General features: G+C 45.9%; 1 protein-coding gene across 1 annotated transcript in view; it reads left to right on the top strand.

The window, feature by feature from the left end:
- The window catches only part of LOC141075888 (cartilage oligomeric matrix protein-like), a 579,419-nt gene that overhangs the window by 535,318 nt on the left and 20,494 nt on the right, over nt 1–23,607 (top strand). The gene's annotated exons all lie outside the window — the stretch shown is intronic.

Genomic DNA, 23,607 nt, shown 5'->3' with positions numbered 1-23,607 from the left:
CAGCGACTGTAACTGAAAATCAAACTTCAACACAAGAAGCACTACATTTCTCATCTAGGTTTTAACCTCCCAATCGCTATGCATTCCTTCCCTATTTCAATAGAAAAATATTCAGAACTGAGAGTCCTCAGTGGTCTACTGGCTAACACGGTACAAAGATATACGTCTTTCCTGTATTTCAATAGAATGATCTCAACAAAAATTTACAACAGACCTACTTAAATTGGATACCTGATACGTTCGTTGGTAGGAAGTAGAGATTATCAAACCCATCCACTTGTGAAGCGACTTCGAGTCAGATTTCTAAAATTCCATGAACTTTGCAGGTACCTACGAATTTGTCAACCCCCTTCCCCAAAAAAAGAGCCTGCCGCCATTCACACATTGCAGAAAAATCACAGACCAGAGTCACGGCTAATTACATCAGGCGCAGCCAGACGGGCATCTCTATGATTCTTTTCCGCTATCACTTCTCATGGTCAAGTGCAGGGGTCTCAAACTTGGTTGGGTATATGGGCCGCATATCGAAATAAATAATAAAAAATTGAATTTGAAGGGCTGCATTCTTTGAAGGACAAGGTGACATTTTTAGTGATACTATTTTTTTTATACACCTTTTGAACATTTTTGCCGTGTATTTTTATTTTTTTAGAGCTTGAGTCATTATGGATTTGATGATAACAAATATGCACTCATATTGTAGTTATGTGCCCATATTGTAGTTATGTCCCCATCCAGGTCCCCATATTGTACAGGGTGGGCCATTTATATGCATACACCTGGGTGGGCCATGTATATGGATACACCTAAATAAAATTGGAATGGTTGGTGATATCAACTTCCTGTTTGTGGCACATTAGTATGTAGGAGGGGGAAAACTTTTCAAGATGGGTGGTGACCATGGCCACCATTTTGAAGCTGGCCATTTTGGATCCAACTTTATAAATGGCCCACCCAGCCGTATCCATATAAATGGCCCACCCGGTATTTACACTCACTGGCCACTTTATTAGGTACACCTGTCCAACTGTGTGTTAAGACTTAATTTCTAATCAGCCAATCACATGGCGGCAACTCAGTGCATTTAGGCATGTAGACATGGTCAAGACAGTCTCCTGCAGTTCAAACCGAGCATCAGTATGGGGAAGAAAGGTGATTTGAGTGCCTTTGAACGTGGCATGATTGTTGGTGCCAGAAGGGCTGGTCTGAGTATTTCAGAAACTGCTGATCTACTGGGATTTTCACGCACAACCATCTCTAGGGTTTACAGAGAATGGTCCGAAAAAGAAAAAAAATCCAGTGAGCGGCAGTTCTGTGGCCGGAAATGCCTTGTTGATGCCAGAGGTCAGAGGAGAATGGGCAGACTGGTTCGAGCTGATAGAAAGGCAACAGTGACTCAAATTGCCACCCGTTACAACCAAGGTAGGCAGAAGAGCATCTCTGAACGCACAGTGCGTCGAACTTTGAGGCAGATGGGCTACAGCAGCAGAAGACCACACTGGGTACCACTCCTCTCAGCTAAGAACAGGAAACTGAGGCTACAATTTGCACAAGCTCATCGAAATTGGACAGTAGAAGATTGGAAAAACGTTGCCTGGTCTGATGAGTCTCAATTTCTGCTGCGACATTCGGATGGTAGGGTCAGAATTTGGCGTAAACAACATGAAAGCATGGATCCATCCTGCCTTGTATCAACGGTTCAGGCTGGTGGTGGTGGTGTCATGGTGTGGGGAATTTTTTCTTGGCACTCTTTGGGCCCCTTGGTACCAATTGAGCATCGTTGCAACGCCACAGCCTACCTGAGTATTGTTGCTGACCATGTCCATCCCTTTATGACCACAATGTACCCAACATCTGATGGCTACTTTCAGCAGGATAATGCGCCATGTCATAAAGCTCGAATCATCTCAGATTGGTTTCTTGAACATGACAATGAGTTCACTGTACTCAAATGGCCTCCTCAGTCACCAGATCTCAATCCAATAGAGCATCTTTGGGATGTGGTGGAACGGGAGATTCGCATCAGGGATGTGCAGCCGACAAATCTGCGCCAACTGTGTGATGCCATCATGTCAATATGGTCCAAAATCTCTGAGGAATGCTTCCAGCACCTTGTTGAATCTCTGCCACGAAGAATTGAGGCAGTTCTGAAGGCAAAAGGGGGTCCAACCCGTTACTAGCATGGTGTACCTAATAAAGTGGCCAGTGAGTGTATGTCTCCATGTTGTAGTTATGTCCCCATCCAGGTCCTCATTATAGTTATGTCCCTAGGTTTTAGAGGAGGGAAAAAAGTGAAGCAAAATATGTGGTCAATTCTGTACTAATATCCCCCATGCTGGTATATATATGTCGCCAATCCAGGTATCCATGGTCCCCTCATCCCCATCCTGGTATGCATGGCCCCTTCATCCCCATCCTGGTATGCATGGCCCCTTCATCCCAATCCTGGTATGCATAGCCCCCTCATCCCCATCCTGGTATGCATGGCCCCCTCATGCCTATCCTAGTTTTCAAGGCCCCCTCTTCCCTATAATGCTAGCATGGTGCCCATTCCCATCCATAACCTGGTATGCATGGCGCCAATCCCCATCCTTGTATGGATGGTCCCCTCATCCCCATCCTGGTATGCATGGTCTCCTCATCCCCATTCTGGTATGCATGGCCTCCTCATCTCCATCCTGGTAGGCATGGCACCCTCATCCCCATCCTGGTATGCATGGCCTCCTCATCCCCATCCTGGTATGCATGGCCCCCTCTTCTCTATCCTCGTATGCATGGCCCCCACATCCCTATTCTCGTATGCATTGCCCCCTCATCCCTATCCTGGTATACATGGTCACCATCCCCCATCACAGAATAGCATATCAAATAACTTTGCAGCCCTTACAAAATCATTTTCCTTTATACGACACCACATAGTGCTCCATACATAGTATAATGGACACCACATGGTCCTCCATACAGTATTATACGTACCACGTAGTCCTCCATACAGTATTGAGGGCCCCATATAGTGCTCCATACAGTATAATGGGCCCAATAAAGTGCTCTATACAGTATAATGGACCCCATATAGTACTCCAAACAGTAAAATAGGTCACATATAGTCCTTCATACAGTATTATGGGCAACCTCCATACAGTATAATAGGTATCACATAGTCCATGATACAGTATTATAGATATCACATAGTCCTCCATACAGTATTATGAGCAATGCAAAGTTAACCATACAGGATAATGGGTAACATTTTCACCTCCATAAAGGACTATGGGAATTTTGGGGTCCCATACTGGCAAAATTTTCATGTCCCCCTTGAGAGTCCACCCAGGCTCCACCCCAGCACTGCCGCCACCCCTCGAACCATCCCCAGTCCCACCGCCCTCTCTTGGAAAAACTCCACTTCTGCACCACATCCTCACCAATCACACATTTACAGTTCCCATACCACATACATAACCAGCTGCTTTTGTTTAGGCAAAAGATTTTTAAATCCGTCACTATGACAAGGTAGACTCTTTTGTCCAGGCTCTACTCTACTGTAACTTACTAAACATTTTTTAAAATATCCAATACAATTTAGGGATATTTTTATTTATTTTTCAATCTTTAAAATGACCAATAATATCACAAATAAGGAACAAATGCTGCCACACCATGACCAGACCACATATTACCACCATATAGTGATCAAATAATACCACATACAAGTAACAAAAAACAACACATCATGACCAGACCACATATTACCACCATATGGTGACTGAAAAATATTACATACAAGGAACAAATACCGCCACACTATGACCAGATCACATATTACCACCACAGTGACCAAATAATAGCAAATGCAAAGAACAAATACCACCACACCATGACCAGATCACATATTACCATCACATAGTGACCAAATAATAACACATACAAGGAACAATTACAGCCACACCACGACCAGATCACATATTACTACAACATAGTGACTGAATACTACAATACTGATCATTAATAAAAAAACACAATACTAATATCACCATAAGTGTCATTATACACAGGAGACCTGTACCTCGTATACAGTGTCCGTGTACAGGTAATACAGTGATCACCAGTGACATTATATACAGGAGCTCTACATATAGTGTCAGTGTACAGGTAATACAGTGATTAGTGGTGATACTATAAACATGAGCTCTGTATATAGTATACAGGTAATACAATGATCACCGGTGACATTATACACAGTAGATCTGTATATAATGTCAGTGTACAAGTAATACAGTGATCACAGTGACGTTATACACAGGAGCTCTGTATATAGTGTCAGTGTACAGGTAATGCAGTGATCACCAGTGACATTATACACAGGAGCTCTGTATATACTGTCAGTGTACAGGATACACAGGAGCTCTGTATATAGTATACAGTGTATAGTGTCAGTGTACAGGTAACACACTGAATCACGGGTGACATCTAATTGAAGTCTTTCATCTTCATCCAGCGCACACTGCCATCACTTCTTCCAGCCATCCAGCCAGGACTCGTCTCAGAAGAAAATAACACAGTTATCTAGAGCACATTCCCCAATTTTTCACAACCTCTACACTACGCCAGATAAAGAAAATAAGCGACCGTGTCACCCTGCACAGTAACAGGACATCTCCTCCCGCACACTGAAAACAGTATCTTCAAAAATAATATCCTTTAATTAGCCCTTACAGTAATAATAGCCCACATTCTAGACCCCACGTGTCCTCCCATTCTTCCTCATGTCTCTCCATACTTCTCCTATGTCTCTCCGTATTGCCCCCATAGTCATCCATAATAATATAATGCATCCCATCATATATAGCAGCATAATGCACTCCCATAGTGTAATGCATCCCCATAGCAGTATAAAGCACCCCATAGCAGTATAATGCACCCTATAGTAATATAATGTGCACTATAGTAATATAATGCACCCCATAACAGTATAATGCATCCTACAGTGCTATAATGCACCCCATAGCAGTATACTTCACCCTATAGTACTATAATGCACCCCCATAGCAGTATAATGCACTCCCATAGCAGTATAATTCACCCCATAGCATAATGCAGCCGCACAGCAGTATAATGCACTCCATAGTATAACGCAGCAGCCCCATAATATAATGCACACCCATAGGAGTATAATGCACCCCATAGTATAATGTAGCAGCCCCATAGTACAATGCACCCATAGAATAATGCAGCAGCCCTTATACTATAATGCACCCATAGTATAACTCAGCAGCCCCCATAATATAATGCACACCCATAGGAGTATAATGTACCCCATAGTATAAGGCTGGTTTCACATTTGCGCTTTTGTGCGCAGCGCATCGTGCGCTCAGATATCAGTGGGCCTCACACAATCCAAAAGTGTCCAGTGTCCAAAAGTGTGTGCAGAGATTCAAAATCTCCCTTATCCTCTAGACACTTTTGTCACAGCTGTGCCATCGAGCCTGTCACATAGCGCTCAGATATTCATTGGGCCTCACACAATCCAAAAGTGTCCAGTGTCCAAAAGTGTGTGCAGAGATTCAAAATCTCGCTTATCCTCTAGTCACTTTGGTCACAGCTGTGCCATCGAGCCTGTCACATAGCGCTCAGATATCAGTGGGCCTCACACAATCCAAAAGTGTCCAGTGTCCAAAAGTGTGTGCAGAGATTCAAAATCTCCCTTATCCTCTAGTCACTTTGGTCACAGCTGTGCCATCGAGCCTGTCACATAGCGCTCAGATATCAGTGGGCCTCACACAATCCAAAAGTGTCCATCCAGTGTCCAAAAGTGTGTGCAGAGATTCAAAATCTCCCTTATCCTCTAGTCACTTTTGTCACAGCTGTGCCATCGAGCCTGTCACATAGCGCTCAGATATTCATTGGGCCTCACACAATCCAAAAGTGTCCAGTGTCCAAAAGTGTGTGCAGAGATTCAAAATCTCCCTTATCCTCTAGTCACATTGGTCACAGCTGTGCCATCGAGCCTGTCACATAGCGCTCAGATATCAGTGGGCCTCACACAATCCAAAAGTGTCCAGTGTCCACAAGTGTCTGCAGAAATTCAAAATCTCCCCTGTCCTATAGACACCTTGTACCTTGTTTTACATTACTATATAGTTTGTTGGATTTTGTCTACATTTCTACCAAAAATGAGGAAGGCTGGTGGAAGAGGCCATGGAATTGGGCAGGGGTTGGCAGCTGGTAATGATGGTGTTGGTGGTGGATCTGATGGTAGTGGCAAGAGCAAAATAGGACCGAATGCAGGAGGTGCTGACCCTGCGTCATCGTCTGGCTACATAAGGCCTCGAACGCTTAGTTTTCTAGGAGTTGGCAAACCGCTTTTAAAGCCAGAGCATCAGGAAAAAGTTTTGTCTTACATTGCTGACTCAGCCTCCAGCTCTATCGCCTCCTCTTCTTCAGTTGTAATAAGTAAAAGCACTGAGTCGTCATTGGAGGCTCATGTTCATGAACCACACCTTTCCTTGTGTCCTTCACCCCAACCAAGATTGAAGGATGACGCAGGCCATACTACTGATTACTCCATGGAGCTGTTTTCACATACCATGCCTGGATTATCAAGTGAAATGGTGAATTACCCAGGCCAAGATGAATCTGACATGGAGTGCACTGATGCACAGCCGCTGATGGATGATTCTGCTGGTACATTCACTCAGAGCACTACATTGTCCTCGCAGTGTACAGAGCCAGATTCTGACCCTGATGAGACTCAGGTGCCCCTTCCTGCACACTATACCACCATACACGGTGACACAGAGGAAGGTGCACATGACATAGAAGAGGAGGTGATGGATGACCCAGTTGTTGACCCAGATTGGCATCCATTGGGGGAAGAGGGTGCTGCTTCCAATAGCTCAGATGAGGAGCATCCACAGCAGACATCGACATCGCAACAGCTGTTATCTGGCAGGCCCGGAGCACTCCAAAGACAGGTTCCAAACATCAAAAGAGTTGCTGGACAGCTTGTCCAGAGGGTCAAAAGATCACAGCGTGCTAGGCCGCAAAATGTCTGCCAAAGTAGGAAGAGTGCAGTGTGGCACATTTTTGAACAAAATCCTCATGATCAGGTCAAGGTTATCTGTAAGAAGTGCGCAAAGACCTTTAGCCGAGGGAAAAATCTGAAAAATTTGAATACCAGTTGCATGCTTAGACATTTAACCAGCATGTACTTGCAAGCGTGGACACAACACCAAACCTCAAGTGCCACATGTGCAACTGATCACAACGAAGGTAGTCAGCAACGCTACATTGTTTCCCCCACTGTAAGCCCACCGGTTAGCACAGCAGCAAATGTTGAGGTGTCGTTGCAAGACCACAGCAGTCAGGGAATACCACTGTTATATCAACGAAAGACTGATTCTAGGCCATCAGAAAGAACACCAACTCCATCACCATCATCAACCCTCTCTCAGTCCGCCCTGTCCACCACTACTTCCACCATATGCAGCTCTCAAGTCCAGCTCACCCTCCCAGACACAATGAGTAGGTCAAGAAAGTACTCAGTCTCTCATCCGCGTACACTGGGTTTGAACGCCCACATTGCCAAACTAATCTCGTTTGAGATGATGCCCTTTCGGTTGGTGGAAAGCACAGCTTTCCGCGAACTCATGGCCTATGCAGTACCACACTATGACCTACCCAGTCGCCACTTCTTCTCTCGCAAAGCCATCCCAGCCCTCCACCATCATGTGAAAGACCGCATTGTCCAGGCACTCAAGCAGTCAGTGAGCGGAAAGGTGCACCTCACAACTGATGCATTGTCCAGTCGGCATGGCCAGGGCCGTTACGTGTCCATCACTGCGCACTGGGTTAATGTGGTGGATGCAGGGTCCACAGGGGACAGCGGTGGTGGGACAGTGCTGCCTAGCCCACGGTATAGGAAACAGTTGGCTGTAGGCGTTCGACCCTCCTCCTCCTCCTCCAGAAGCGAAAGCTCGTCCACAGAGCGCAGTCGTACGAGCACTCCATCTGCAGCTGCCAATGTTGCACACGATGTGTCCCCCTATCGAGCAGCTAGTGGAAAGCGTCAGCAGGCTGTGTTGCAGATGATGTGTTTGGGCGACAGACACACCGCCGAGGTGCTGGCCGAGTACTTGAAGCGACAAACTGAGTCATGGCTGGGCAGTGTACATCTTGAGGCAGGCAAGGTAGTTAGTGATAACGGCCGTAATTTTGTGGCAGCCATAGCCCTTTCAAAACTCAGCCACATACCTTGCTTGGCTCACACCTTGAACCTGGTGGTGCAGTGCTTCCTCAAAAATTATCCGGAGTTAACAGCCCTGCTCCAGAAGGTGCGAAGACTGTGCGCGCACATCCGCCGGTCGCCTGTACACTCCGTTCGTATGCAGAAGCTGCAGCGATTGCTCCACCTTCCCAACCACCGCCTCATTATCGACATTGCAACAAGGTGGAACTCCACCCTGCACATGGTGGAGCGGCTGTGCGAGCAGAGGCAGGCCATAATGCATTTGTGGGAGGATACACGGCCAGGCACTTTGAGAGCAGACATGGAGTTGACAGGTGTGCAGTGGTCGAAGCTGAAAGACCTTTGTAAAGTCCTTCAGTGTTTTGAGGAATGCACACGGCTGGTAAGCGCAGACGACGCCATCCTAAGCATGAGCATCCCACTTATGCGTCTGCTCATGCAAACTTTGACGCACCTTAAGGAGCAGGCGTCTGCAGCCAATGTTGATGAGGAGGAAGAGGAGGAGGGAATCCTTGATGACATTCAGCCATTGTCTGCTCAGGGACCTCTCCTGGACGAGGTGGAGGAAGAAGAGGAGGAGGAGGATGATGATGGGGATGATTACTTAGGGGAGGAGGATGCATCTCGTGGGGCAAGTGAAAATGTTGGCGTAGCAAGGTCTGGTACAGGGTTTGTGCGTGACTGGAGGGATGTGGATTTGCCAGAAAATGCTCCTCCACCCAGCACTCGCAGTGCATCATTGACACCGGGAACATTGGCCCACATGTCAGATTATGCCTTGCGGATCCTAAAAAGGGACCCCCGCATTGCCAAAATGATGAACGATGACGACTACTGGTTGGCCAGCATCCTGGATCCACGCTATAAAGGCAAATTACAAAACATCATGCCACAGGAGAACCTTGACCTAATATTGGCTAATAAACAAGCAACTCTGGTAAATCGGTTGCTTGAGGCATTCCCAGCACACAGCAGCGGTGATGGTTCTCACACGAGCCGTACGGGCCGGGGGCAGCTTGGCAGAGGTGTTCATGGTGCACACAGCAGAAGTGGCATTGGAGACAGGGGTTTCATGACAATGTTGTGGACTGATTTTTCAAATACCGCTCACACAACTGGTAATACTGCATCGATGGAAAGTGATAGGAGACAGCAGTTGTCAACTATGGTTACAAACTACTTTTCCTCCCATATCGATGTTCTCCCACACAGGTCATTCCCCTTTGACTATTGGGCCGCTAAACTGGACACCTGGCCTGAATTGGCACAATATGCCTTACAGGAGCTCGCTTGCCCAGCTGCAAGTGTGCTATCGGAAAGAGTCTTCAGTGCAGCTGGATCAATCCTGACAGAAAAAAGGACCCGTCTGTCAACCCAAAATGTGGATGATCTAACCTTCATTAAAATGAACCACGCATGGGTTTCCAAGGATTTTGTCCCACCTTCCCCTGATGACACATAGGGTGACAGAAAAATGGCTTGCTTTGGTCCACCTCTTCCTGGTACTTCACCTATTTCGCCTTTTGCATCAGCTGAATGTCCAACATCAACATATGCCACTTTCTAAAACTCCCTAACTGTGCTGCCTCCCCCCCCATGGCCGGGGTCACCACCTAGCGCACGACACCGTGCGAGTGCCGTTGCCCTGGACAGGTGGGTAGGCCGACTCTTGGGCGCGGGCACTGGCACAGGGTCCCTCGTAGTGCAATCAAGTGTCTCTGACGGTGGTGGTGCACACCCGCCGTCAGACACACCGCTGTACTATGAGGGGCCCAGTGCCAGTTCCGACGTCCATGAGTGGGCCCCCCTTGCTTGGGCAGGGCCCCAGCATTTGCAATCTTTACCTCTCCCTGCTCCTCCGCTGTGTAATCTGGGCCGTCAAATCCATACTGTGCCTGACACCGTCTGAGCCTGCCTCCTGATGTATAGACATATATTTTGAATGTGTACGCTATCCATACATGTTATCGGGGGATACGGTACCCTTTCTAACCTTTGTGCAATCACGTGCAATCCATACTGGGCCTAACACCATCTGAGCCTGCCTCCTGAGACATATATTTTGAATGTGTACGCTATCCATACATGTTATCTGGGGATACGGTACCCTTTCTAACCTTTGTGCAATCACGTGCAATCCATACTGGGCCTAACACCGTCTGAGCCTGCCTCCTGAGACATATATTTTGAATGTGTACGCTATCCATACATGTTATCCGGGGATACGGTACCCTTTCTAACCTTTGTGCAATCACGTGCAATCCATACTGGGCCTAACACCGTCTGAGCCTGCCTCCTGAGACATATATTTTGAATGTGTACGCTATCCATACATGTTATCTGGGGATACGGTACCCTTTCTAACCTTTGTGCAATCATGTGCAATCCATACTGGGCCTAACACCGTCTGAGCCTGCCTCCTGAGACATATATTTTGAATGTGTACGCTATCCATACATGTTATCCGGGGATACGGTACCCTTTCTAACCTTTGTGCAATCACGTGCAATCCATACTGGGCCTAACACCGTCTGAGCCTGCCTCCTGAGACATATATTTTGAATGTGTACGCTATCCATACATGTTATCTGGGGATACGGTACCCTTTCTAACCTTTGTGCAATCACGTGCAATCCATACTGGGCCTAACACCGTCTGAGCCTGCCTCCTGAGACATATATTTTAAATGTGTACGCTATCCATACATGTTATCCGGGGATACGGTACCCTTTCTAACCTTTGTGCAATCACGTGCAATCCATACTGGGCCTAACACCGTCTGAGCCTGCCTCCTGAGACATATATTTTGAATGTGTACGCTATCCATACATGTTATCTGGGGATACGGTACCCTTTCTAACCTTTGTGCAATCACGTGCAATCCATACTGGGCCTAACACCGTCTGAGCCTGCCTCCTGAGACATATATTTTGAATGTGTACGCTATCCATACATGTTATCTGGGGATACGGTACCCTTTCTAACCTTTGTGCAATCACGTGCAATCCATACTGGGCCTAACACCGTCTGAGAATGATAGATGGGGCCCACCATACACTGGAACATTCCAAAGGTGGACATCAGACACTGGAGCAGCATTTACAGGGCCCATTATACACTAGAGCATTAGAAATGGGGCCCATTATGTTTGGAGCATTATTTGGGCCCATAAGACAGAGCTTCATCCATGGGGACCAACATATACTGTAGCATTATGTGGAGCTCATCATATACTGTTTCAAACATTATATGGGACCAATGATTCTGTATGGAGAAATAGATGGGCCTCGTCATGAGATGTAAAAAGTGAGGTATTTTTCATTGTACTATACCGCTATTTCTCTGCCGTATCGGAGCATGATGAGTTGTGGTATGTGTTAAAGGGGCGCTCTTTCGCCCAGGGCACATGAAAACCTGGAGCAAGCCCTCCCCCCCACAGTCTGTAGCCAAATAACCCCCATTTTTCAGTGCGTAACTTGTATTATGAAGTTAATTAAGTTGACAAGCTTAAGTAAGAAGAATTGATGCTTTTGGCATTCAAATGGGCACTGCTGGTGTGTTTCCTGTCCTCCTCTCACTGCCGACTTTTATTTCCCATTGACTTACATTGGGTTTCGTGTTTCGGGACGACCCCGACTTTTCCCTATAATCGGACGATCTTGCTCGACCCGACTTTTGGAAAAGTCGGGTTTCACGAAACGAAACGCGACCCTAAAAATCCAAAAGTCGCTCAACTCTATTCCTGACTATTTGGCTGATTTTTCTGATGTATTTAGTAAGAGTAAGTCCGCGTCTTTGCCGCCTCATAGGAGTTATGACTGTGCAATTGAGTTAATGCCCGGTTGTAAATTTTCCAAGGGTCGTCTTTTCAACTTATCAGTACTTGAACATGATGCTATGTGATCTTATATCAAGAAGTCATTGGAGAAGAGTCATATCAGATCATCCTCTTCACCTTTAGGTGCTGGGTTTTTTTGTTGCCAAGAAAGATGGCTCATTAAGGCCATGTATTGACTCTCGTTCCCTTAATAAAATCACTGTTAAATATCAGTACCCGTTACCCCTGATTTCTGATTTTTTTTCCAGAGTTAAAAGTGCTTGTTAGTTTACCAAACTTGACCTCAGGGGGCGTATAATCTTATTCGCATCAAGCACGGGGGTGAATGGAAGACGGCGTTTAATACTCCGGAGGGACATTTTGAGTACATGGTGATACCTTTTGGGCTCATTAATGCCCCTTCCGTCTTCCAATCTTTTATGAACAATATTTTCTGGGATTTTGTGGATAAGTTTTTGATCATTTATCTGGATGATATTTTGATCTTTTCCAGTGATTGGGATTCTCATGTGGAACATGTCCGGACTGTGTTCCGGATTTTGAGGGAAAATACTCTGTATGTTAAGGGATCAAAATGTCTCTTTGGTGTACAGAGGATTTTGGTTTTGGGATTTATTTTGTCCCCGTCTGCTATTGAAGTGGACCCGGCCAAGGTACAGGCCATTTAAGATTGGGTTCAGCCTCTTTCTCTGAAGGCTCTCCATAAGTTTTTGTGTTTTGCTAATTTCTACCGTAAATTTATAAGTCATTTTTCTGGTATTGTTAAACCACTGACGGATTTGACCAAAAAGGGCGCTGATGTGGTGAATTGGTCTCCAGAGGCAGTCTCGGCATTTCAGGAGCTTAAGCGGAGATTCATTTCTGCTCCGGTTCTACGGCAACCTGATGTTTCACTCCCATTTCAGGTGAAGATAGATGCTTCTGAGATTGGTGCAGGAGCCGTTTTGTCCCAAAGAGATCCGGTAACCTCTAAGATGAATCCCTGTGCATTCTTTTCTTGAAAATTTTCCCCAACTAAACGTAACTATGACCTGGGGAAATCCGGAATTGTTGGCCATGAAGTGGGCATTTGAAGAGTGGAGACATTGATTGGAGGGAGCTAGACACCAAGTTGTAGTCCTCACCGACCACAAGAATTTGATTTATCTTGAATCAGCCAAGTGCTTGAATCCTAGACAGGCTAGGTGGGCCTTGTTTTTCACACATTTTAATTTTGTGCTCTCCTTTCTTCCTGGCACTAAGAATGTTAAGGCGGACACCCTTTCTTTTAGTTTCTTTGCGGATTCTCTTGATGTGACAGAGCCTACTACCATTCTAAATGAGGGTGTAGTTCTTTCCACCATCTCACCCGATTTGAGACATGCCCTGGAGGAATTTCAGGAGGACAAACCTGAATGATGCCCTATGGGAAAATTGTATGTCCCTGACCAGTGGAGGAGAAGAGTAATGTCTGAAATTCATTGCTCCGCGTTAGCTGGTCATCCAGGTATTTTTGGTACTAGTGATTTGGTGAGTCGGTCGTTTTGGTGGCCTGCCTTATCTCGTGATGTCAGTAATGTTGTGCTGTCCTGTGGGACTTGTTCTCGGTCCAAACCCTGTTCTCGTTCTAGTGGTTTGTTGATGCCCCTGCCGGTGCCCAGGAGGCCATGGACCCATATCTCAATGGATTTTATTTCTGATAAACCTGTCTCTCAGAGAATGAATGTTATCTGGGTGATCTGTGATAGATTTTCTAAGATGGTCCATCTTGTACCAGTCCCAAAGTTGCCATCTTCTTCTGAGTTGGTGCCCTTGTTTTTACAACAGGTGGTTCGTTTGCACGGGATTTCTGAGAACATTGTGTCGGACAGAAGAGATCAGTTTGCTTCCAGATTTTGGAGAGCTTTTTGTTCCAAACTGGGAATTCAGTTATCTTTCTCCTCTGCATTTCATCCTCAGACCAATGGGCAGACTAAGAGAACAAACCAGACTTTGGAATCCTATTTGAGATGTTTCACATCAGCTGATCAAGATGGCTGGGTCTCATTTTTGCCCTTGGCCGAATTCGCGCTAAACAATATGGCTAGTTCTGCCACTTTGATGTCTCCATTTTTCGGTAACTTTGGGTTTCATCCTCGATTTTCTTCGGGGCAGGTGGAAGCTTCAGACTGCCCAAGTGTGGATTCTGTGGTAGAGAGAATGCAGCAGATTTGGGACCAAGTAGTGGATAAGTTGTCCCGCTCTCAGGAAAAGGCCCAATGGTTTTCCAACCGGTATAGGACCATTGGTCCCCAATTTAAAGTGGGTTATATGGTTTGGTTGTCTTCAAAAAATATTCCTATGAAGGATGCATCTTCAAAATTCAAGCTAAGGTTCATTGGACCTTATAAGATTTTGGAAATCCTTAACCCCATTTCTTTCCGTTTGGCTCTTCCAGTTATGTTTAAGATTCATAACTTTTTCATAAATCTTTGTTGAAGAGGTTTGTGGAGCCAGTCGTTCCCATGGCGGCGCCCCCTGACCCTTTATTGGTTAAGGGTAATTTGGAGTATGAGGTAGAGAAGATATTGGATTCTAGTTTGGCTAGACTGAGACTCCAGTACTTGGTCAAGTGGAAAGGTTATGGCCAGGAGGATAATTCTTGGGTCTCTGCTTCTGACGTCAATTCATGCCGAGACATTGGTTCGTGCTTTTCACCGGGCCCATCCTGATCGGCCTGGTGGCGTGGATGAGGGTTCTGTGACCCCTCCTCAAGGGGGTACTGTTGTGAATTCTCTTAGTTCTAAGTCAGGGCTCCCTCTGGTGGTTACTGTGTGTAGTGGAGCTGGCCGGATTGACAGAGGTCTGCCACCTGATGATGATGATTGGAGATCTGGGGTTACTGATTGGAGTATTTAAGTCAGCAGGCTTCCTTCAATCCCTGCTGGTGATTAGTTTTCCTGTGCATTCTGAGGTCCAATGTATCCTGCCCTGATCTTGCATTTTTCAGTTAAGTTGTTCATTAGCTAATCCTTTGCATCTGATCTGGTTTTGCCTCTTTCTGCTTGTTGTGAGGGTTCAGCGTGCTCCCTGCTGGGGGCTGTGCTGAACCCCGCTCCATATGTTACAGCTTGTGTCAGTTTGTTCAATCCCCTGTTATATTAGTCTCTTTTGCTTTGCTGCCAGTTCATACCAGAATGCTGATATAGTGGGGGCGAGGTCGTGAGACCTCAGTGTTTTTTGGTACATCAGTCATGTTGGATTTTTTAGGGTTTTTGCGTGATTGCAGACAGTGTCTTTCCTTTCCTATCCTATCTAGTCCGCTTGAGCCCCATCATATGCTCAGTCTATTTTCTGCCTGCGTTTGTGTTTCATCTTGTCTCACCGACAATATATGTTTGGGGGCTATCTATTTCTTTTGGGTTCTACTCCGGGGCAGTTTAGATTTCACCTTTCTTGCTTTAGGCCTAGTTAGTTCTCCGGCTGTGTCGAGGCATCTAGGGCATCGTAGGTACGCTCCATGGCTACTGTTAGTTGTGTTGTTAGGATTAGGGGTCTGCAATCCGCTAAGTTACCAACCTTTCTGGTTTCCAGGTGGCCTAACCTATTCCTGCCATCCTCCTCGGTGACCTGTTCATAGCAAGCCCCATAATATAATGCAGTAGCCCCATAGTATAATGCACCCCACAGTATAATGCAACAGCCCCATAATATAATGCACCCATAGTATAAGGCAGTATCCCCAAAGCAGTATAACACACCCCATGGTATAATGCAGCAGCTCCATAGGGATATACAGGGGTTGGACAAAATAATGGAAACACCTAACGTTTTGGCTTAATAATCTTCGAACATGTTATAAACATGCAAACCGTGACATATGGTAATGTTTTGTAGTTGATTATTTGTGTTATGTGATATGTGTATGTAAATTAACTGCTTGTTTTGCAGAATTGTAAGAACATTGATGAAAACCTGATACCAATGGCAGACCTCTCGGCTTTTCAAAGAGGCAAAATTGTTGGTGCTCGTATGGCAGGCGCTAGTGTAACAGAAAGTGCCCGAATACTTGGCATGTCAAGAGGTACTGTCTCCAAAGTAATGGCTGTGTTTGAAAGAGAAGGATTAACGTCCGCAGCAAAGCACAGGTCCGGCCGAAAGTCAAAGTTGACTGAGAGAGACCGTAGGACTCTAAAGCAAATTGTGAGAGAGGATCGCAAGACCACGGCTCCGAAAATCACTGCTGAGCTCAATGAACACCTACAGAACCCAGTTTCCACGAAAACTGTTCGTCGGGAGCTACACAATCTGGATTCCACGGAAGAGCTGCAATTCGAAAACCGCTGCTCTCAATGACAAATGTTTCCAAGCGTTTAGAGTGGTGAAGAAACCTCCAGAATTGGTCCCTCGAGCAGTGGGAACATGTGATATTCTCAGACGAATCATCGTTTACCCTATTTCCGACCTCCGGCCGAGTGTACGTTTGGAGACAGCCGAAAGAAGCATTCTATCCAGACTGCCTTCTCCCAACCGTAAAACATGGCGGAGGTTCTGTGATGATCAGGGGTGCTATTTTGTGGAGATCCGCCAGGTCAATGATATCCCTTCATGGAAGAATTAACAGCCGCGATTATTTAGGCATTTTGGGTAACCAAGTGCATCCTATGGTTCAAGCACTGTTCCCGGAGGGGAACGCCATCTTTCAGAATGATAATGCACAAATTCATACAGCTAGAATCGTTAAAGCATGGCACGAGGAACAGTGTAATGAAGCTGAGAATCTCATCTCGCTCCCACAATCCCCAGACCTCAACATTATTGAGCATTTATGGTCGATTTTAGAGATTCAAGTTAGACGCCGATTTCCACCGCCATCGTCGCTCAAAGAACTGTAGGGTGTTTTAACTGAAGAATGGGCTACAATTCCTTTGGAAACAATTCACACCTTGTATGAATCCATACCTCGGAGAATTGAGGCTGTAATCGCCGCAAAAGGTGGACCTACACCATATTAAACTAACTTTTGTTGATGTTTCCAGGTGTTTCCATTATTTTGTCCAACCCCTGTAATGCACCCCATAGTATGATGCATCCCCTTTCCCTTCACTCCATAGTAGTATAATGCACCCCCCCCCCGTAGCGGTATAATATGCCCCATACCGCTTTGCAAAAAAGTAAGGATTTTCTTTACCTGGCCGAGCTCCTGTGGCGTGTCCTCCTCTTCGGTGACGTCAGCTGCCAGCCTGTGATTGGCTGGCGGCTGTTAACGTGTGGGAGGAATCTCCTACACAGCAACAGATTTTAACTGATTGTGTGTCAGTTACTAAAGCGTCAGGATCCTATCATTGGGGCCCAATGAGCAGAACAGAGGGAGCCCGCTCCAGGCCCCCTCTGCTCATCGGGCCCCATATGCCAGTAATGCCCTGATGGCGGCCCTGGTTTCACAATCTAATTTCCCTATAAGTATGTCTTTGAAGTGTGGGAGGAAACCCAGGCAAACTCCTAGTGCTGCAAAGCTGCAGTGCTAACCACTCAGCCACCATAAGAGCCTTGTTCTTCTTTTATTGGAATTCATCTGCTATACTTACGATACCCCTATCCAGGGATGTGTGGATAAAGAAGCAAGCAGCAGCCTGTGAATACAAAATTGTGCTATACTTTTTTTTGCATAGCTTACAAGGTGAGCCCAGACATATACAGTACATATTCTCTATCCCTTCTAACCTAATTGTATTTAATTAGAAAACACCTCACTATCTCTCCTCTGTTTTTGCGTATAGTAATTTTTATCGTGAATTTGAAGAAGTAATGGTGTCTTAACTGAAGGTCTTAACTGAACCCACCCTCTGTTATATTTGGAGGAAACAGCTCTTTGCTGCCCCCTATCAACCAGGAAATTACAATTGTTCCCCCAACCAACCTCCTTGACATTCCCCTGGCAGGACAGCCATTCTTTGCTGCCATGTTCGCTCCCTTTCTTGTGCTGAATGATAAAATCGTACTGCTGCAGTGCTAAGCTCCACTGCAGTAGTTTATCATTATCACTGGCCATTTAATGCAGCCAGCTGAGTGGGTTGTGGTCAGTTACTATGGTGAAGTTGCACCCATGTAGATAGAGGTGTAGCTTCCACAGGGCCCATACTATAGCTAGAAACTCCTTCTCCACAGTGGCGTATGTCACTTCCTGGGGTAAGAGCTTGCTGCTGAGGAACATCATCCGCTGCTCTTCCCCCTGCCCATTTACCTGGCTGAGCACATCACCCAGGCCAAACACACTGGCATCTGTTTGAACTACAAATCTCCGGGCGAAGTCCAGGGCCTGTAGAACTGGGGAACTGGCAAAGGCAGTCAACTGTCCAGTCAGAGGCTTAGCAAGGGCACTAAACTTGGGAACAAACTTCCCATAGTACCCTGTCATACCTAAGAAGGACATCACCTGCTTCTTGGTCTTGGGTGTAGGTCAGGAGGTGATAGCATCAACCTTTTCAAACTCTGTCCTCAGAGTTCCGCCACCCACACGGTGACTAAGGTACTGCACCTCCATCATGCCTATCTGACACTTTCCCGGCTTTATAGTCAAACCAGCGCCCTAGACCCACGAGTGCACCTGCTCCTGGTGCCCCAGGTGTTCCTTTCAGGTGGAAATGAAGACGGTAATGTCATCCAGGTAAGTAACAGCAAATCTAATCTCTGGATAGTGGCAGGTGCATTTCTCATGCCAAAGGGTATGATGAGGGATTCATACAGTCCGACTGGAGTAATGAAGGCAGACCTCTCCTGTGTCTCCTTGGACATAGAAATCTGTCAGTATCCTCGACTTAGGTCTATGATTGTTATGTACTGGGCCCCAGCTAAGTAATCCAGCAACTCATCGATACATGGCATTGGGTACGCATCAGGAGCTGTAGTCCACGCAGAAGTGGGTCGGCGGTCCCTTTTTTGGGACCTAGACTACAGGTGAGGCCCATGCACTTTTAGATGGACTCTTTGGGGGGTGATCAGTTCCCCTTTCCAGGATTCTCTTACCAGACCAAACGGCCCCCGGACTTATCTGCCATATCTGCTAGAAGGAAGAAAACACCGTTGAGGCCTGTGGTACCTCTTTATAGGCAAGTGTGGGAGGTACTACTCCTAGTTGTGCCCATGAGACTCAACAAGCATCTTAAGCATCTACTTAAGGGTACCATTGAATTGTTCACACAAACCATTGGTCTGTGGGTGATATGAACTTGATACCAGGTGCTGCACCTGCATTTTCTTACAGAGGGCTTCCATTAACCAAGACATGAATTGAGTCCCCAGGTCCATAAGCATCTCCCTTGGAAATCCTACTAGTGAAAAAATGGCCAAAAGGGTATCTGCCAGCTTATCGGCCCTAATTGAAAATAGAGCTACTGCCTCTGGGTACTGAGTAGTATAGTCTGCCACAGTAAGGATGAACTGTTTTCCAGAGCTGCTGGGGATGGCCAGTGGACCAATGATGTCCACAGCAATCCTCTGGAATGGCTCCTCTATCACCAGCAAAGGGAGCAGGGGAGCCTTGGGCGCGGGGCCCGACTTCCCCACTGTTTGACACGTGACACAAGAGCAGCAGAAGTTGGCAACATCTGTCCCCATTTTTGGGGCAATAGAAGTAGTGTGACAGCTGGGCCTTGGTTTTGCAGACCCCCAAGTGTCCAGCTAACTGAATCTCATGGGCAATCCACAACAACTCTCCCCTAAACTGATAAGGCAAGACCAGCTGTTTTTCCCTCAGCCACCCCTGTTGGGGATTACCCAGAACCTTCTCCTAGTACAACCTCTCCTGGTCCCAGAATACCCTCTTCTTATCAGACTCAGAGATGGGTTTCTCTGCAAGGTCCCTTAACACCTCTAGACTAGCATCTGAGTGCAGAACCACCTGGAACTACTGGCTAGAGGTAGCTAGAAATGACGTTAAGGCCCCAACCTCACTGGAACCCTCTGGTACCTGCTCTGGGTCCGCAGTCGGTTCTTCTATCCTGTTCAGTGATGAGTCCCTAGGAGGCAGTGCATCACTTGCGTTCTGGGCACTCTGACTACGGGTGGCATCGCCTATGTAGGCTGTCTCCCCAAGGGATAAAACCCTTTCCCATCAGCCTAACAGCCTGTGGGTACGTGGGTACCACTTTCCCAACCTCTCCTAATACCTCATAAGCTGTGCTAAACATGGGGCAGATACCACCGGCCATGCAATAGATCATCCTGATATCACCTGCTTTATGATCTCCATGCCTGTTCCTATCACACTTAGTACTCATTCTGGCTCCTTTTAGGGGATCCTCAGAAACTTCACACTGCATCATGACATGGCATGGTTCTCTTGTACCACATATTATCATCATGCATCATATTAATGTTCACATAATCAACCTTTGAATCACAGGAGTTACCAGATATGGGAGGGTTATCAGTAATGTAGTGGCAACTAACCGTCCCAGATCAGTTCCCAATAATACACTTGTGGGGAGGTTCTCTGACATCCCCACTTCCTTCAACCCCCTCGCCACACCCAGTCTTGGAAAACCCAGGGCATTGTCAGAGGTCGGTGAACACCCCCAATCCCGGTGACAGTCAGGGTCTTCCCAGGGATAAGCTCTTCAAGGGACACCAACTCAGGGCGGAAGAGGGTTCATTTGGCTCCAGTGTCCTTGAGCCTCACAGTGACAGTACAACCCATGGTAACTGATTGCAAATTGTCACAGACCCTCCCAACTGCCCCACCCATGAAAAGAAAGGCTGCATTAGACCCATGGGCCTTGGATGTGAAGTTTTTCTGCTTCTGCGGGCAGGTGAGAGTGACATGACCAGCACGGTCGCAAGTATAGCACAGGCAAAAGTCAGATGCTGGCCAGGCATATTGGAACAGTTCATAGATAAGGAGTGTGAAAGTTTTATTGCCCTCTGATTGGGGTCTGGTTCTGTGTTGTGTGATGACCCCAGAAGCTCTGAAGAGCAAATTCTTTAATTAATGTAAAAAGACATAAATCCATGCAACACATTCATTCCTGCACTGAGTGTGTCAAAAGTTCTCATAAATCTATACTCCCAGACTCTGGGAATTTTTAGGAAAGCCATTACGTCAAAAGCCTCCAATTGGTCCCATCCTAGAGTTCCTGTAGTCGAGGTTTGAACTGGGGTTGGCTACTACCCTTAAGGTCCAGGTGCCTGCCTTGGGTGCATTGCATAGCTGTAACCTTGCGGCTAATACATGGGTGGCAAGGTTCATAAAATTCTGCGATAGATCCAGACTAGTCCCAGTCCCAATCCCAAAGATTCCCCCCTGGGATCTGAACTTGGTATTAGAGGGTCTGACGGAGGAGCTGTTTGAACCCATACAGGAGTTATCAGTGAATTGTCTTACCCTAAAAACAATCATTTTAGTGGCTCTAACATCACGGTGAGTGATTTATAGGCCTTTTATATAAATCCTCTTTATCCTCAAATATATGAGGATAGAGTTGTGTTAAGACCTGATCCTTTTTATTTTCCCAAAGTCGCATTAAAGTTTTATCAAAGTCAAGAGATTGTCCTACCCTCCTTCTGTAATAACCCTAAGAATCCGGGAGAGAGGAAGTTTCATAATCTTGATGTTAGGAGGGCACTGTTAGAGGATATAACTGTGACCAGCCAGTGGAGGAAGACCCAGTCCCTATTCGTAGCCTTCCAGGTTAGTAGGAAGGGTTATGGTGTGTCAAAGGGTACCATTCCCTGGTGGATTAGGGAGGCCATTAGTTTAGCTTAATCTTTTTTTTAAATTCTTTATTTTCAAATTTAAACCACACCATGAAACACAACACCATTTCACAAATACAGCTGGCGGAGTATTGATTAGGAGTTGGTCCAAGGTGAAAGGAAAGGAAAGAGGGGAGGGAAATGTGGGTAGGAAAAAGAGAGACGGAAGGAAAGGATAAAGAGAGATACATAATAATGAACAGTATCAATAAAAACAACAAAAAGTAGCCGTCGGCATGGTCACAAGCATTCGATGGGTGTATTTAAGAAAATAGCATGGGTGGACTGTTCTGTATGCAACCGTGGGATCAGTTACCCCAGTATAAAGGCCGTCAGGTCAAGTAAGGCTTCATGCGACATTAGATTTCTCACCAAGAGGATTATCCTCTAGATATTTAGTCCACGGGGCCCAGGTCGACACATAAGATCTATGATTAAAAATCTCCCAGCTAGACAGCTCTTCCAGACGAGAAACCTGATTTATGTTAACGTGCCACTCCTCCAATGTGGGGGGGGGGGCAACATCTTTCCAGTGTACAGCTATCAGCTGTTTTGCAGCACTTAGCATCAGTGGGAGTAGACCATGCTTTTTTGGTAGGAAATCTTTTGACGGGCATGAAAGAAGAACTTCCGTAGCCCTAAGATTAGTCTTTATTAGTTGTAATTTTTTGAGAACTAGCTCAACGCCATCTCAAAAATGTCTCAGTTTAGGACAGTCCCAGAATATATGTGAGTGATGTCCTCCAGAGTTGAGGCATCTCCAACAAGCATCATTATCAGCAAGACCCATCTGAAAGAGCTTTGCGGGAGTCAAATGCCACCTGGTCAATATTTTATAAGAATTTTCCAGCAAAAGTACACACCTAGAAAATCCCCGTGCACTAGATAGCATTCTAGATATTTGTTCCTCTGTGAACGTAGTGTTGAGTTCCATTTCCCAGGAGTAAATAAATGAGGGTTTAAAATGTGCTCTCGGAGAGATAAGGTGTGAGTAAATACGAGATAGAATTTTTAGCCGTGGAGGTGGAAGTTTGATCATAATATCTAACCAGGACCTATTGGATTTGGTCGGGAATTTCTTCCTAAATTGTAGAAGTGTACGTCGAATGTGCTGGCTCTGAAGAAAATTAGTTGGTTGAGTCGTTGCACTTGGTGGCCAAACTCCTCTCTGTAATATTTTATTACCATAAAAGCTACTCAATGTTTCTCTAGGGAGGGTAGACCATAAATTATATGGATCTTGAAAATCGAGGTCTATAAGATAGGGTATTGAGCCAATCGGCGTTAACGTCAAGGGAAAAGTGTCCTCCGGTAGTTCCCCCAACACCAGTCTTTTGATCTCGTCTAGCCTAAGAGCGACTGGTGGTTTAGCTTTAGTCCAGAGATAAGGTAAACCCCTCGGGCCCAATAGAGCCAGGTCAACACTAATTCCCTCCCCACCTTCAGCACAAGACACCACCTTTAACCATCTGCTAAGATGAATTGCTTTATAATATAAAAGGGATCTGGGACTCCCAATCCCCCAGAGGAGACTGGATAAGAAAGAAGCCTATATGACAACCTAGCCGGTTTAGATTTCCAGATAAATTTTCCTATTAGTGATTTTAATGACCCGAAAAAGGTCAGGGGTATCTGAATCGGAACTATATTCATGGCATACAATATGATAGGCATGATATATGCCTTAAACACATTAATGCGACCCATCCAGGATAAAGTGGGTAGGTTATATTTATGCATCAGGTTTGTAACTTTTTTAATTAAAAGAATGAAATTACTTTGAAATAAGTTAGTGGGGTCTCTAGTTATGAAT

This window comes from Dendrobates tinctorius, unplaced genomic scaffold (genome assembly GCF_039654945.1).
Source record: "Dendrobates tinctorius isolate UK_male_01 unplaced genomic scaffold, ASM3965494v1 ptg000377l, whole genome shotgun sequence".
Classification (NCBI taxonomy): Eukaryota; Metazoa; Chordata; class Amphibia; order Anura; family Dendrobatidae; genus Dendrobates; species Dendrobates tinctorius.
The sequence above is the reverse complement of the archived record's forward strand: the minus strand, read 5'-3'. Positions and strand labels throughout refer to the sequence as shown.